This window comes from Lepidothrix coronata, unplaced genomic scaffold (genome assembly GCF_001604755.1).
Source record: "Lepidothrix coronata isolate B3197 unplaced genomic scaffold, Lepidothrix_coronata-1.0 Scaffold9, whole genome shotgun sequence".
In the NCBI taxonomy this organism is placed as follows: domain Eukaryota; kingdom Metazoa; phylum Chordata; class Aves; order Passeriformes; family Pipridae; genus Lepidothrix; species Lepidothrix coronata.
Window position 1 is genome coordinate 10,327,089 of NW_016690189.1, and position 13,010 is coordinate 10,340,098.

The following is a 13,010-nucleotide window of genomic DNA, read 5'->3' on the forward strand; positions in this document are numbered from 1 at the left end:
TAATGTTAAAAGCAGAAACTGTCAGTAAATATTTCTATTCTGTATTTAGGGGAAAATGTTATCATAACCTGAAATACTTCATTCCAATACTCACTCAATAGTTTCTAATTAGAAACCGCAAATTAAATTATTTTAGAATAAGTAGAAAGATGTCTTCTTTTATAGTTCTTTAAAAGAATTGTTTAAATTCCCAATTGAACTTGAAGAACATCCTGAAAAATTGCAAAAGAGCCATGTGACAGAGGAATAGATCAGAAAACATCTAAACTTACTGATATGACAACTAAGGAGGGATTTTTGCCTATGGTCAATAGATCAATGTAGAGGCTAAAAATCTGGTAACTGAAAGCACTTTGATTTAACACATGATAAAAATAGAAAAATCAGAAAGTTCAAGGACGTTCAAGCTGAGCAGGACCAAAGCTAATTTTCCTCAGTCACCTTCAGGCAACGTAAAGTTGGCAGAAACTTTCCTGCTTTTTGTTGCTCTCATCAAGCTTCTCAATACCAGCCACTGCAGCTGAGCTTCAACACCTTGGGAAGGCTCACAAGCCCCCAGACCAAAGATGAACTGCCTACTTCACTAAGCATGTGATGTGTCAAACAGTAATCTTTCTGCTAGCATTGCAGTGTGTTTTGAAAGCTTACTGCAGAGCTTAAATGTATTTCCTTCTACTGCTACCTCCTTTTATTAGATATATTTTATATTTTGGTTATCTACATGATATGTGATTTTATCTGTATATATTTTATGTGCATTATTTGTATATGGTAATTGTACTCCTTTAACATTTATTCTTTTGATCTGTCCTTCACCCATGCCTGCTCTGTCCTAGCAGTTATCTCATGGTTTTTGAACTAATCATGTTTATGAAAAGGGAGGAATAAATATCGCGTGTGTTCTCTTGATAGCACGAAACAAGCTTATTAAAACTTAAATGAAATGTAAGAAAGTAATGGACTTTCCAATGTCCTCTGAGGGGAGAAGCTTTTTTTATTAAAAATACCTAAAACCAAACCAAAACAAAAGGGAAAATAAAAACAAACCAACCCCAAATGGTACTTTTGTTTATGACCAACATGGGATGTCAGCATGGTGTTCTGCTGTTGCTGCTATTGGAATTTGTATGCTCTTGAACTATTTTCACACTCTCAAACATTTTGGAACAGATTAGTAGTATCAAATTGCACTTTAGATTGTTAGTCTGCACTTCAGGTCATAAAAGCTCCAATTTTTATTTTTTTTTTTAATTTTGTAATTGTTGTTAGGCCCCCTCTTTCCCTGATAGGCCTATGCTGTTACCTGGGGTGTTCTGCAAGTACTTGATACTGATCAAGTGATATGGGTACCACTGCTGGAAATGCTTTGATGTTTGTTTTCCCCACACTCCCCCCTTAGAGTACATAGCTTTTTCATCTTCTGAAATGTGCATATCAGTTGGATGATATTCATGATTACTTTGTGATAGAGCAGAAATTCAGGACTGACTGTTCTAAAAATGTTTTGAAGAGGTAAGCATCTAACTTTGTCCACTGGCAGAGTGTCTGTTTTAGGTAAACACAAATTTCCATGCTGTATTTAAGTTTCCTCCACTGTGGACTGCATTATGCAGTAGGACCAGAAGAATTTCTCCCTCATAGTCAAATGCAGGCTTTTGTATTTTAGAATCAGGAACATCCCCTGGAATTTACAGTTTAGCAGCTTTAATTCTGACTGAATCACTTTTCTGTGTGAATTGGTTCAATGGGTTAAATGCCATAGAAATGTTTGTCTTCAGATCCTGGCTACCCTTACTGTAAATTAAGTTCAGGTCAGTTGTTTTGTTTTTTTTCCCTCTTTTTTTCTGGTGACAAACAGTATAATAGATAGCAGCACAAACATTTAATCCACTTGTCATCTTGACAGATGGGGGGAGAGGAACCTTGATTGTGTATTCTCTGTGGATGTGGTGTCATCAGGGTTCTGTGATGCCATGTCAAAAGCAGCACACTCTATAACAAAGCAGTTTAAAACAGCGGGACTATGCTGTAAAATATCTTACAGACTTCTTTTTCCATCAGAAAGAAACCTTTAAAGAGGAAGCAATGGTTAATAGAAGTTTTATACAGGGAACATACTAGATAATAAAATTGCAAGTTAAACGATGCTGATACTTAAACCTCCAAACTTTTCTTACCTTTGTACTATTGCACAGATGTAGCAAACAGCCTGTCAGCACAGCAACCCAAAAGAGCTTGTCATTTTCTAAGCATTGCTGCTTGGGGGAGCAGACACAGTGCGTGAAGGCAGTTTGTTTGCATGTGCTAAAGAAATCCTTGCTGGGGTTAAGAAGCAGCTTAGCCCCTCAGTGATCTGGTGCAAGCCAGGACTGTGCTGGCGACTGACGCGTCGGGCTGCCCTGCGTTGGACAACTGTCACGCTGCCACCACTCAGTTCCTCTGATTGGGTACTCGCAGCGACTGATTAAAAATGCTGATGCCGTTTCTGTGATCCTTTCCACTTGGAGGAGAAATCTCTTATGCCCACCCCCAAGCCCACCTCTAGGATGTAAGTAATGGTGAAAAGATGAAGATGAAAACAGTGCGGTGTGAGTGACTGGAAATCCAGCAGTCTGGTTTAGCTGCAGTGTTATGTAGGAGTCGTCTTCAGACTTCTTACCTTTGGTTTTTCAGCACAAACTGCTTGCAGGTTTTCGAAGGCTGTGAAAGGACCTACCGTTTTTGTGTTAGTGTTTTCTGTGTATCATCATATCACCTTGCTTTTTCCCTGGACAGCTGTGTTCAGAGCTTCATGTGGAAATCTTTCTATTGAAGAGAGATAAAAAGGATCCTTAATCTGATTCTCTTTGGATCTTTCTATTTTTATGGTAAGTGCCAGCATATATTGGCTGAGCATAGCTTCTTTGCTGCAGTGCTCGTGCTCTCTCCCTCTCTCTCTCTCCCTCCCCCCTTCCCATCTGTTTTTCTCCCCCTATATTCTTAGATAAGCCTCGTGACCTTCAGTTAATATCTCATCATAATTTTCAGCATCTTGATAACAGATGCTGGCTAAGTAAAATACAAGTTTTCTCTTTATTTTGCTCTTTCCCTTCTCTGACCCGGAGCTCTGAAGTATTGATTGCAAGCTGAGTACTGCCTCTTTGTCCTTGAAACGGGAGGCTTGAGCATTGCTCCTGATTGCCTGTGGCAGCAATGGGATACAATTCTGGGGAACTGCAATAGAGATTGGTTAAAGGTGATTAACTCATTTCTCTAGGTCTGTACCGTCACACTGGAAGGACACAGAAATCCCCTGCTTGTCTGGCCATCTAGAAAACTCTGAAGCCCCTAAATGTTCAAGTGCGGGCATACATGTGGTTTGAACCTGTATTTGCTATCATTGGCATGGAACAAGTTGGCTCTTTCAGCATTTTCAATATAAGCATGTGTCATCAGGTGTTTGTAAGTCGGACCTTTTGTATCTTACGAGTGCATACGGGCTGGGACAAGAAGTTACAGAATAGACAACCTAATAACCCTCGTCCCTCTCTGGTCGATACGGCTGCAAATTCTTAGCTTTTTGAAGTGCTTTTACATTTCCGTAGTAGGAAAGAAGTGAATTTAGATGCCTGAAAATCTGTGCTGGCTTAATTTGTGCTCTAAGCTATTTTAACAGCTCTGATTTTCTAAATAGGAAAGGTTGTTATTTAGACCGCAGTAAACTGTGCCCTTAGCTTTTTTTTTTTTTCCTAGTTTGTTGCGAGATTTAAAGTAAACGCAAATATACAATTTCTGGTAGACAGATATCTTCCTTTGCTTTTGGTATGAGACAAATGCAAAAGTATTTCTTTTAACTTAAATGTGTTTCATGCTGTGAATCCATTATGTGGATTGACTATGCATAGCCCTTACACACTGCAGGAATAATAAAGACTCTGCTACCTCTTCAGAGGTCTGCTGAAGGCATAGATATAACACTGGCTCAAACTCCTCACAGGGTGGTCTGACTTCAAGGGAGGGCAAAGAGGCGATGTGCTCTTATATCTTTGATTTACTGAGGTAGGATAAGAATAAAGCTTTTGCTCTGTCTCTGCATTGCCTTTTCTGGGTTTAAGCAAGAGATATGCTGATGTCTGGGAATTGTTTTCTTTGTTTAATGTAGCTTACGTTGTGGGTTAATAAAACAATTTTGTTCCTTATTTATCCTGTAATTCAGAGAGTTTTGCTTACATAAGCTGATTAGTTCAACAGAGTTTGTGTACCTCCTTTCCCCTCCCAAACGAGTAAAAACTTTAAAACACTGCTGTTATTTTCACTACCCTTCATTTCTTTTCTGTACTTGGATGTAACGTCTGGTTGTATTGATAGGCATGTAGGAGTGTGATGGACAAGGGAGGAACCCAGGTCAGGCAATTGCAAGAGGCACTGGTGGGAGGAGGAGGCTTACATGAATCTGCAGGTAGGGGACTTCATGGTGCAGTGAGGTACCTGCTGCATTGGCTTCACAAAAAGCCATAGTGGCCAGCACGTAGCCCAGATATCAGTGGTCCAAGTCATCTCCCCAGTCAGATCACACATTTTGACATCATGTAGTACCCATTGGTGCAGCTGATCCTGAGCCTTGTTTCCCTTCTAACTGATGCGGTGAGAGCATGCTGCAGACCTGCCTCCCTCCTGCTCTAATATGGAGCAGGTCTGTTCTGGCAACTGCGCAGCTCAAGGAACTGTTTAAAAACATTTACTTCTAGAGCAGTCCTCCATACTGCCTACTACAGAAGGGCTTTAGCACTATGTCAGGTCTATGTGTAATTTATTTTTTTAAAATCAGTCACAAAGGTGCCTGAGTTCATTCTCTTCCACCTTCACTGAGTGCTCACATAATGACAGCAGCAAAGAAACTTTTTGCTGTGGAAGGAGACCAACAGGGTTCTTGGTAACACACACGGGGAAGAAGTCCTGAGTCCTTGAAGGTTGTGACATTGCCTTGGAGAAGCTGGACTTAGGCTTTTCTTGATTAAATGTAGCAAGTAATCATGTGTGTGCATTGCACTTGGAACTGTTTATTTTGTTCCATATAAAATTATTGTAAATTTAAAAAACAAGAGAGTTTTTGAAATACATGCACAACCTAAATAATTCTGAAGATCACAGAGTTAAGTATCAGGCAACATCTTTTCATTTTTATAAATATTATTGTAAAATCAGCTATTCCTGTGCCATAAAGTAATCTAAATTCGTAAATCACATATAATCAAAAGTACTGTTTTCACTTAAAAATTACTCATGTTTAAGTAAGATTATCTAGCAAAGGCTAATTTTTAACCTAAGCGCATAATCATGTCTGTCTTTTCCAATAAAATTTTAGAAGCCGAAGTGCATAATGTAATGTGCTTTCTCAATAACCTTGAGGCAAAAGGAAGGGCGGAAAAAGATCCCGAAGTATTTTCTCTGGTTTAAACTGCATGAGCTTGCAATGGGATGCTTACATGTGGAACCTGACATCTGTGTACTGCAACTGAGAAGTCTATGCATCTAAAATCCTTTCCAGCTCATCCTGTTGCAGGATAAGGGCTTGAAAAATAAAGATACAATCCTCTGTAAAATCCTTTGGAGATAGAGTGAAATTCCCCAAATTACATGAAATTCAAGTAGGTAGATATGCAGTTTACTTCTTGGGAATTCTATGACTGCCCTGATAGGAAATGCATGCATAGTGCTTCCTTGTTTCACAGCATAGTGTCATGTTAATTCCTTTGCAGGGTGGCTGAAGACTGCATAGAAAACAACTGCAGGGGAAAAAAAAAAAGCTCTATTCCTTAGCCAGCCAATATCACCCAATGGTCTGATGAAGTCACTGCATTTTTTTTTTTTTACTGTGTATGTTCAATATGCATTCTTCACTCCACTTGTCTGTAGAAGCAAGTCCTTTGAAGTTTTATGCTCCACAAATGTTCAACCATATACATCTAGATTGTCAATATAAATGGGTATGTTTTTACAGAAAGCTTGCTCATTTATCCATACTGCTTCAATAATTTTATAATTTCCATCTGCTCATATCATTTCTGACAAAAGCTATACAGGCTGAAGAATGCAGTCAGTAGACTAGCCATGCCCCAACTTCCCTCTCTGCCCCAGACTGCAGAGTAATACCGGGATATGCACAATGCAGTGCTGAAGTCATCAGTACCAGGCAGTGCTCTGGCTAGTCATTTTTTCAAAGTTCTTTATGAAAAGAGTTTACAAATATTTTCAAAGGTAATGTGGTACCCTGTATTTTAACAAGGCACATGTAATTGTAAGTTACAGTATACATATTCTATTCATATATTGCATGTTATATTAACTGTGGTTTTACTGGGCTTTCTTCCTACATACTGACCCATGAATGAGCACATATGGATAATCCAAAGAGACTGCAACTTCTAGACTTTCTCTGTTATTCATAGAGCTAATTTTTAAGGTGTTCCTAAACACAGAATCTCACTTTGTCTGCAGATTTTTTCCAGGATGATTTTGTCCAGGACTTTATAACTCTAATATTGCAAATTTTAACAATCTGTCTCCATATGTCTTGAGACTTTAGCAGGTGAGCTCTCTTCAGTCCAGTTGCTACTTTCACAGTTTGTGGATGTCTGGAAATCCTGTGTGTGAACACTGTGCCACATAATCTGTCACAAGTTTAGTGCTTTTGTAAAGTATTGGGCAGGGTGTTTGTGTGCTACATTTTTTCTCTGTATCTGTGGGGAAGGATTAGCTTTCAGGCATTGTTATATGGGTTTTGTGTCTCCTGTGTCTGCTGTGCATGTGCTGCCCTTTACGCCTGTCATATCTCAGGAAGGGATTGCATTTTCTGTATTTATACAGTTGCATAGTGCTTGTGTAGATCTGTCTGATTCCTCATGGAAACTGGCACTTTAGTTCATGTCGTGCAGATTTGCTCATGTAAAATTTCTGCATAGGAAATACCGGACAATTATGCAAGAGTTCTTCTGTATGTTAAAGAACTTTCTCCTACAACAGTCACAAATATGTTGTTCCACACTCAACGTGGTAACAGTGGAACAGCATTAGGTCTGCTTGCCTTAAGAAATATTGAAGGCTTGAAGCATTCCTGAGGGACCAGTCTTTCTTTAGCACCTGAACATAAAATGTAATGAAACATTTCAAAGGCAAAATGTTTATTTTCTTGCAATTGAGGAACATTTGTAGGCTTTTCTGGTGGAAGATGTAAAGGCGGCAAAACTCTATCCTAAACTGACCTAACCAAGGTTAAGTGTTCCCATTCTGCTAATGTGACATTATTAGAATCAAGAACTTTACATTATTCTGTTTGCAGTATAAAGGGAAATAATAATCTGGTTAAGAGTTATGGGTTATTTCCTCAGTATCCCAGTGGAAGAGATCTTTGCATTGGAGCAGGTAATTTCAGCAGCAAGTGTTTCAATCTTTATGAATAACAACACTGAACAGGATGAGTATCACTGAAGCTGCAATCAGATCCCCAAATAGGGAAGCTAATGGTGTACAGCTTTCTTCATGTGGATAGATTTTACTCTAGGAGAACACAAATCTGAAAAAAATGTTTTCAGAAAAAGCCTCATTTTCCGAAGAGCTGTATGTAGATGCTAATAATGCTGCAACACCAGTCTCTCAAAATAGTTTCCCTTTACCACCTCACGAGGAGATACAGCAAGCACACCTCAAAGTGGACCTCCAGATCCAGCTCTGATAGAAGACTAGTTCCCACCAGATGGTGAAATTTGAACATGAGTTTAGAGATTTCCAGACTGGGCATTTGCAATCTGATTGTCCAAAGGCAGGCTGTTCAAAACTTTTGCACAACTCGGTTCCTCAAAAAGCCCATACTACCCATAAATAAATATTTTTTAAAAGCTAAACCAAATTAATTCTGAATGCATTCCTGGAAAGAGTATTGGTGTTACGTCTTTGTTGTTTCATGTCAAGACCTGAGCTATCAGGTCATCTATGTGAGATTAGACACATCTGGCATCATAACAAGAAGCTTTTTCAAACAGTTGATATTCAGATGACACCAGTCAGGATTAAAGACATGTCCAAGATTAAAGACACATCATGCTGGCTGAAAGGGTGTTCTAAGATTCCAGGATTATGAAGGTATTGATGTTGATTGTAAGAGATGGGCTCCTCATGCTCTCTGCACAGGTAGAATACCAGAAGTTTGCACTTCTAGAGGGTGATTTGAAACATGTCTAAGAGAGATGTCCCAAATATTCTTTAGGAGCCTATCACTGTTTAATAGAAAGATAGAAAGAGTAGGCTTCTGTATAATTTATCTGTAGGGTTTATGTAACTACTGCTGGGAGATTGTTAAAATAGATGCCCATTTCAGAATAGCTTCTTTAACTAACTCTATTTGCTCTTGTTATAGCCGCCTGCAGTATCGACATTAATTTCTTATTTTATATGGTGCTTACAGCCTTCAAATATAGAAAAATTATTCTACCTCCCTTCGTTTTTGGAGGAGGAAGTTAATTAACAAAATCGCTTGAGAAAAGAAAGACAGAATCTCCTTAGAGCCAGTTTTCTATACGGAAAAGCTAGCCTAGTGATTAGCTGTCTTGGATCACCAGGAGATATATTTCCATTTTTTGACAGAAGAGTTTTTCATTAAAATTGAGCATAATACTTTATACACAATGTATTAGACCACCAGACTTTTTCTAAATGAGCTTGATACTTCTGGGGGAATCACTTCTTATAAAATGTCAACTGAAATCCAGAGCTTTGTGGAGTCCATTGTGTCCATGTGTCCTGGCAGACACGCAACCTCTCTACATGTTGTTCATCTCTCCTCCAGGCTCAGTTAAGTTCTTTTCTTGTTTGTGCTCTGTGTCACTGTCTCTTTCACTGTTTTCCCTTAATGTACTTTTTTGTCTTTTCACATATTGATTTTCCTTCGCTTTTTTCTTAGTTTTGGTTTTCTTTTGTTGGTTCTTCATAGAGATAATATCTGTGTTAGGTTTGTTGCTTGGGTTTTGGTTTTTTTTCATACTGGTTTTCCTCTTAAATTAGTTTGATTGGTTGGTTGTTTTTTTGGTGGTTTGGTTTGTTTGGTTTGGTTTGGGGTTTTTTTGGTTGAGAGGGGGCTGTTGCTTTTTGTTTTGTTTTGCTTTAACCATAATAATTGCTATCCTATGCTGTGTTTCATCTAGGCAGAGCACTGCTTACTCTGATTCAGTGCCTAAGGAAAAGCAAATATTGTCTTTTCTAAATTAGGAGCTTGGGCTGTAGTCCCAATATATTAGGAAGCGTACATGGAAAAATGGAGAATAGGAGGCAATGCTAAACAGGTTTAGCAGGACAAAAGGGCTGGACCCTAAGAGCCAAGTGAAATGTCAGCCTTGTTAGCATAAATACTCTTTTCCTTAATGTGGTAGGGAAATAGGATATTCTGTAGTTGTGGAATCTGAGATCAAAGAACATAACAAGAGGAATTAGGCAGGTGATACTGATCTGAGTTATTTCAACCTCTGTGCAGTTTCATGCAGGCAACACTGTATCAGTTTATGCTTAATGTTTCTGACGCTATTGCCACTAAAATTCTTTATTTTAGATGAGAAGGGGAAAATTAGTTAAGTTCAGTGCTTCTCTGCCCTCAGGAGAAGGAAAAGAATTACCTCTTTTAATTGCTTATTGTCCTTTGTTCCCATAGAAACATCTGCAGCATTTGATTTTTCTAAGCTGTCATTTGGACAAACACTTCCAGAATTAGATTGAGGGAAATTCCTGATCCAATTTAAATTAAATTTGGGGTAGTCAAGTTTCTACCCATAAACTTATTTTTGTTTTATATGATGCTGGGTGTTGCTAATAATGCTGGGTGTTGCTAATGCTGGGTGTTGCTCTGTCTCTTTATGTTGACCACAGGATCATCTTAAACATAAGAAGTTCTTTCTAGCTGGTGACACTGAAATTGCTGTTGAGCCATAAACAGAACTTCCTTCTCTTCCTTTATAACCTAGAATTTGTGATGTAGAAATGCCTTGACAAAAGATTGGATAACCTTCTGCTTCAGCATGCTTCATGAACTTTACTTGGTTTACATTTCTAGTAATAATAGACTCTGAACTGTTCTGATTAATACATTATGGTATAATTCTGACGATGCAAACAAGTTTTGTAAAGTCTACATCAATACTCAGTGTTCCATGGTGAAGCTGTTACTGCAACTTATCATTGCACTATTTTCAGACAGAACAGTTCTCTAAAAAATGTATGTATTCTTATGTGGGAAAAATACTGCTTTATTTTCTTTTTTACCTAAAACTCAGCGTGACTCAATAATTTTGTGATTAGTACATTATGTTACCATACCACAACCTAGTATATTTGAGACAAAATTTAGGTCTAAATTATCCAGTTGCTTTCTGTAAAACTCAATCAGACCATCATTCAAGTAACTCTTTCTCTACACTTTTAATTCTGTCTCTAATTTTTCAGCTTCTATCTCTGATCTTATTTCTTACAATTCTCCATTCTGCACTTCTGCTTCTGGCTGGACCTCTTGTCCTTTGACTCTCTTCCAGGCTCTGCTCCGTTCCCCATGCAGTATTTCTCTTTCTACTCCTTCTGTTCTTTACCTGCTCCTCAAGGCTATTTCTGTGCCCAGGTGTCCCACTCCTAATCTGTGAAAAAATGTGCTCAGATCACTGAGCTGTGGTACTCCAGCAGTGCTTGTTGCACGTCAGCATTCTTTGCAATAGCAATAAAATTGTCTATGAATTGTTCGTGAAACAATGCAATGGGGGTTTAAAGGTGACATTGCAATGCAGAAGTGGGGTCTCAGGTTTCAATATGATAATCTTGTTTCCTGTCCTTAAGGTACATTGATCAAATTGAAATTTAATATATGTTGCAGTGAGGAGGGGTGATAGGCCTGTGCTTATCTTGATGCTCCTCGTCTGAGATTTGCTGCTAAATGGTATCTCTGCTCATAAGTTATGTTGAGAAGGGAAATAGTGAGGAAGACAGGTTCAGGATATGTACTTCATTTCAGTCTCAAGAGGGAGAAGAGATGTGGCACAGATCCACTGATTTTTTTTTTTTTTTGTCATTTTGCTTCAGGATCAGGCTGTGATGAAAGAAACGTGTCTGGGAACTGCTATGTGCTTTCGGCTACCATGTAATAGCATCGCAATTATAGCACAGGAACTTGTTCATTGTCAAATATTTAAGTGTCTCACTCAAGATCATACAGAAATGTATGTTTTGGTTGAACCCAGGACTCTTGAAACCTGAGCCAGTACCCTGCCCATGCCAGGCTAGCCTGTTTTCCCACAGTGATGGTATAGGGGGAACGGAAATTCTGATACTAACAGATCATACTAAATAAGCTACATTCAAATACATAAGGTCAAGAAGAAAACATTTAATCTTCTAGGTTCTAAAGCAGGTAAAAGTCCTCAGAGAAGTTTTAACAAAGAAAAAAATATCATATTGTTACAGAATGTGGAGTAATATTCAGGATACTTACTAAATAGCTTTGATAACATTGCAGCTTGTCATTGACTGTCTAAAAATTCCCAGTTGTCTGTTTTCCAGGACATACCATGAAGACTGGTTAGTTTTTTATGTGCTCTGATTGCAGTACACTCCAGGCTAAGTAACTTGCAATTGATGTGGTGTTTCTCTTTCACTGTTGTCAAACATATGTTCTCTTTTCTGTATAGACTCCAGGGGAAAAACATGTTCTGAGGCCATATTGTTAGCACTTACATTTTTTGAATGGCATTTTTAGAAACATCTGTGAGTCTGTCAATCAGTTTTAAACTCTGGTATGGCTTTGTCAGTACTTCATTGCATTCTTGGGTATTAGCACTGCTAATTTGATTTTATTGAAAGCCATGAGAGGATGAAGTTTTGAGCATTTAAAAATTATTAAATGACAGAATTTTGGTTGACTGTATTTATGTGTTATCCTGGAGACTTTGCTAATATGTTCACATGCAGTTTTCACTGAATTAGCTTTGTTTCTTTTTATTTTCCTTGTGAAATATTTCATTCTGTCTCATAGTTAGTGTCTATAATCCAAACTAGGCTCCAAACAAAAACCAAAATAAGTACTTCTTGTTATTTGTATTTTTATGGCAATCACCACAACTTCTGCTAATGTCCAGATGGCAAATAATTATTCTTCATGGAAACTGTGAGTTGAGATGATATTATTTCCCTCGCCAATATTGTCTGTTCTTATTACTTTGTAGATAAAGAGCTGAGATTTTTGGTGTGAAAGGGAGAAACACTTATTAGATTAGGATCCTGAATGTGAAACGTCAAGGGCATGATTTTTTTCCATATCTTTAGTACATTATAGAATTTCATATAGTCAAAATAAGCTTCAGTGGACACTGACTGCATCTTTGAATGCCATAACTTTGATTAATCAGATGTTCTCGGTGGTTGGATAGTGACATACGCCCACTGAAGTCACTTCCTTAGCAGCACTGAAGGCAGAGTTGGGCATGCAATCAACCTTAAATTAAAAATGAAATTCTTTGAACCTGATACCAACATTTGTCTTCATGCAGTTTCAAATTGTGTATCTGTACAGTTTTTCCTGTGCATGGAGGTGGAGCAGAGGCCAGGTGGAGCTGATTCCTATTGCAGAAGTGTCCATCCTAAGTGCACACTGAGGATGAAAAATTCTGTGTAGTCTGGAGTTAAAACCCATATCATATTGCATAAGCACAGAAGTGCTGAGTGTATTTCACAGATGCAGCCTTAATCCTAGCACTTCTTAGACACTTGCTACTGCAAACTCAACAGCCTTCTGATCTAGTTGTATTGTATGGCAACACCCAAATATTTTAAAAGACTATATAAAATCCAGAATTTTCATCCTCTGATATTGACAAAAACATTGGCTGTATATGTAGGACAGCTATTTGAGAGCTTCCATTTTCTTCTTCCTGGTCTCGAGCATAGTGGGGAGTCAGCTTGGTAGCCACGGCTGTCATTCCAGGGCTGGTAGACCAGCCAGAAGGGGA

At 38.3% G+C, this 13,010-nt stretch overlaps 1 protein-coding gene across 8 annotated transcripts in view; it reads left to right on the plus strand.

Moving 5' to 3' along the window:
- ANO4 (anoctamin 4) overlaps window positions 1–13,010 on the plus strand; it is a 201,567-nt gene that overhangs the window by 22,043 nt on the left and 166,514 nt on the right. For 2 of the 8 annotated variants that reach the window (XM_017804468.1, XM_017804467.1), the window contains exon 1: window positions 2,477–2,867. The exons of 1 other annotated variant lie outside the window; for it this stretch is intronic. The gene's annotated coding sequence lies outside the window, so the exon portion shown is untranslated. Of the gene's footprint in view, window positions 1–2,476; window positions 2,868–13,010 lie in introns of those variants that run through there. 5 more of the 8 variants (XM_017804464.1, XM_017804471.1, XM_017804469.1 and 2 more) reach the window with 3 other exon arrangements.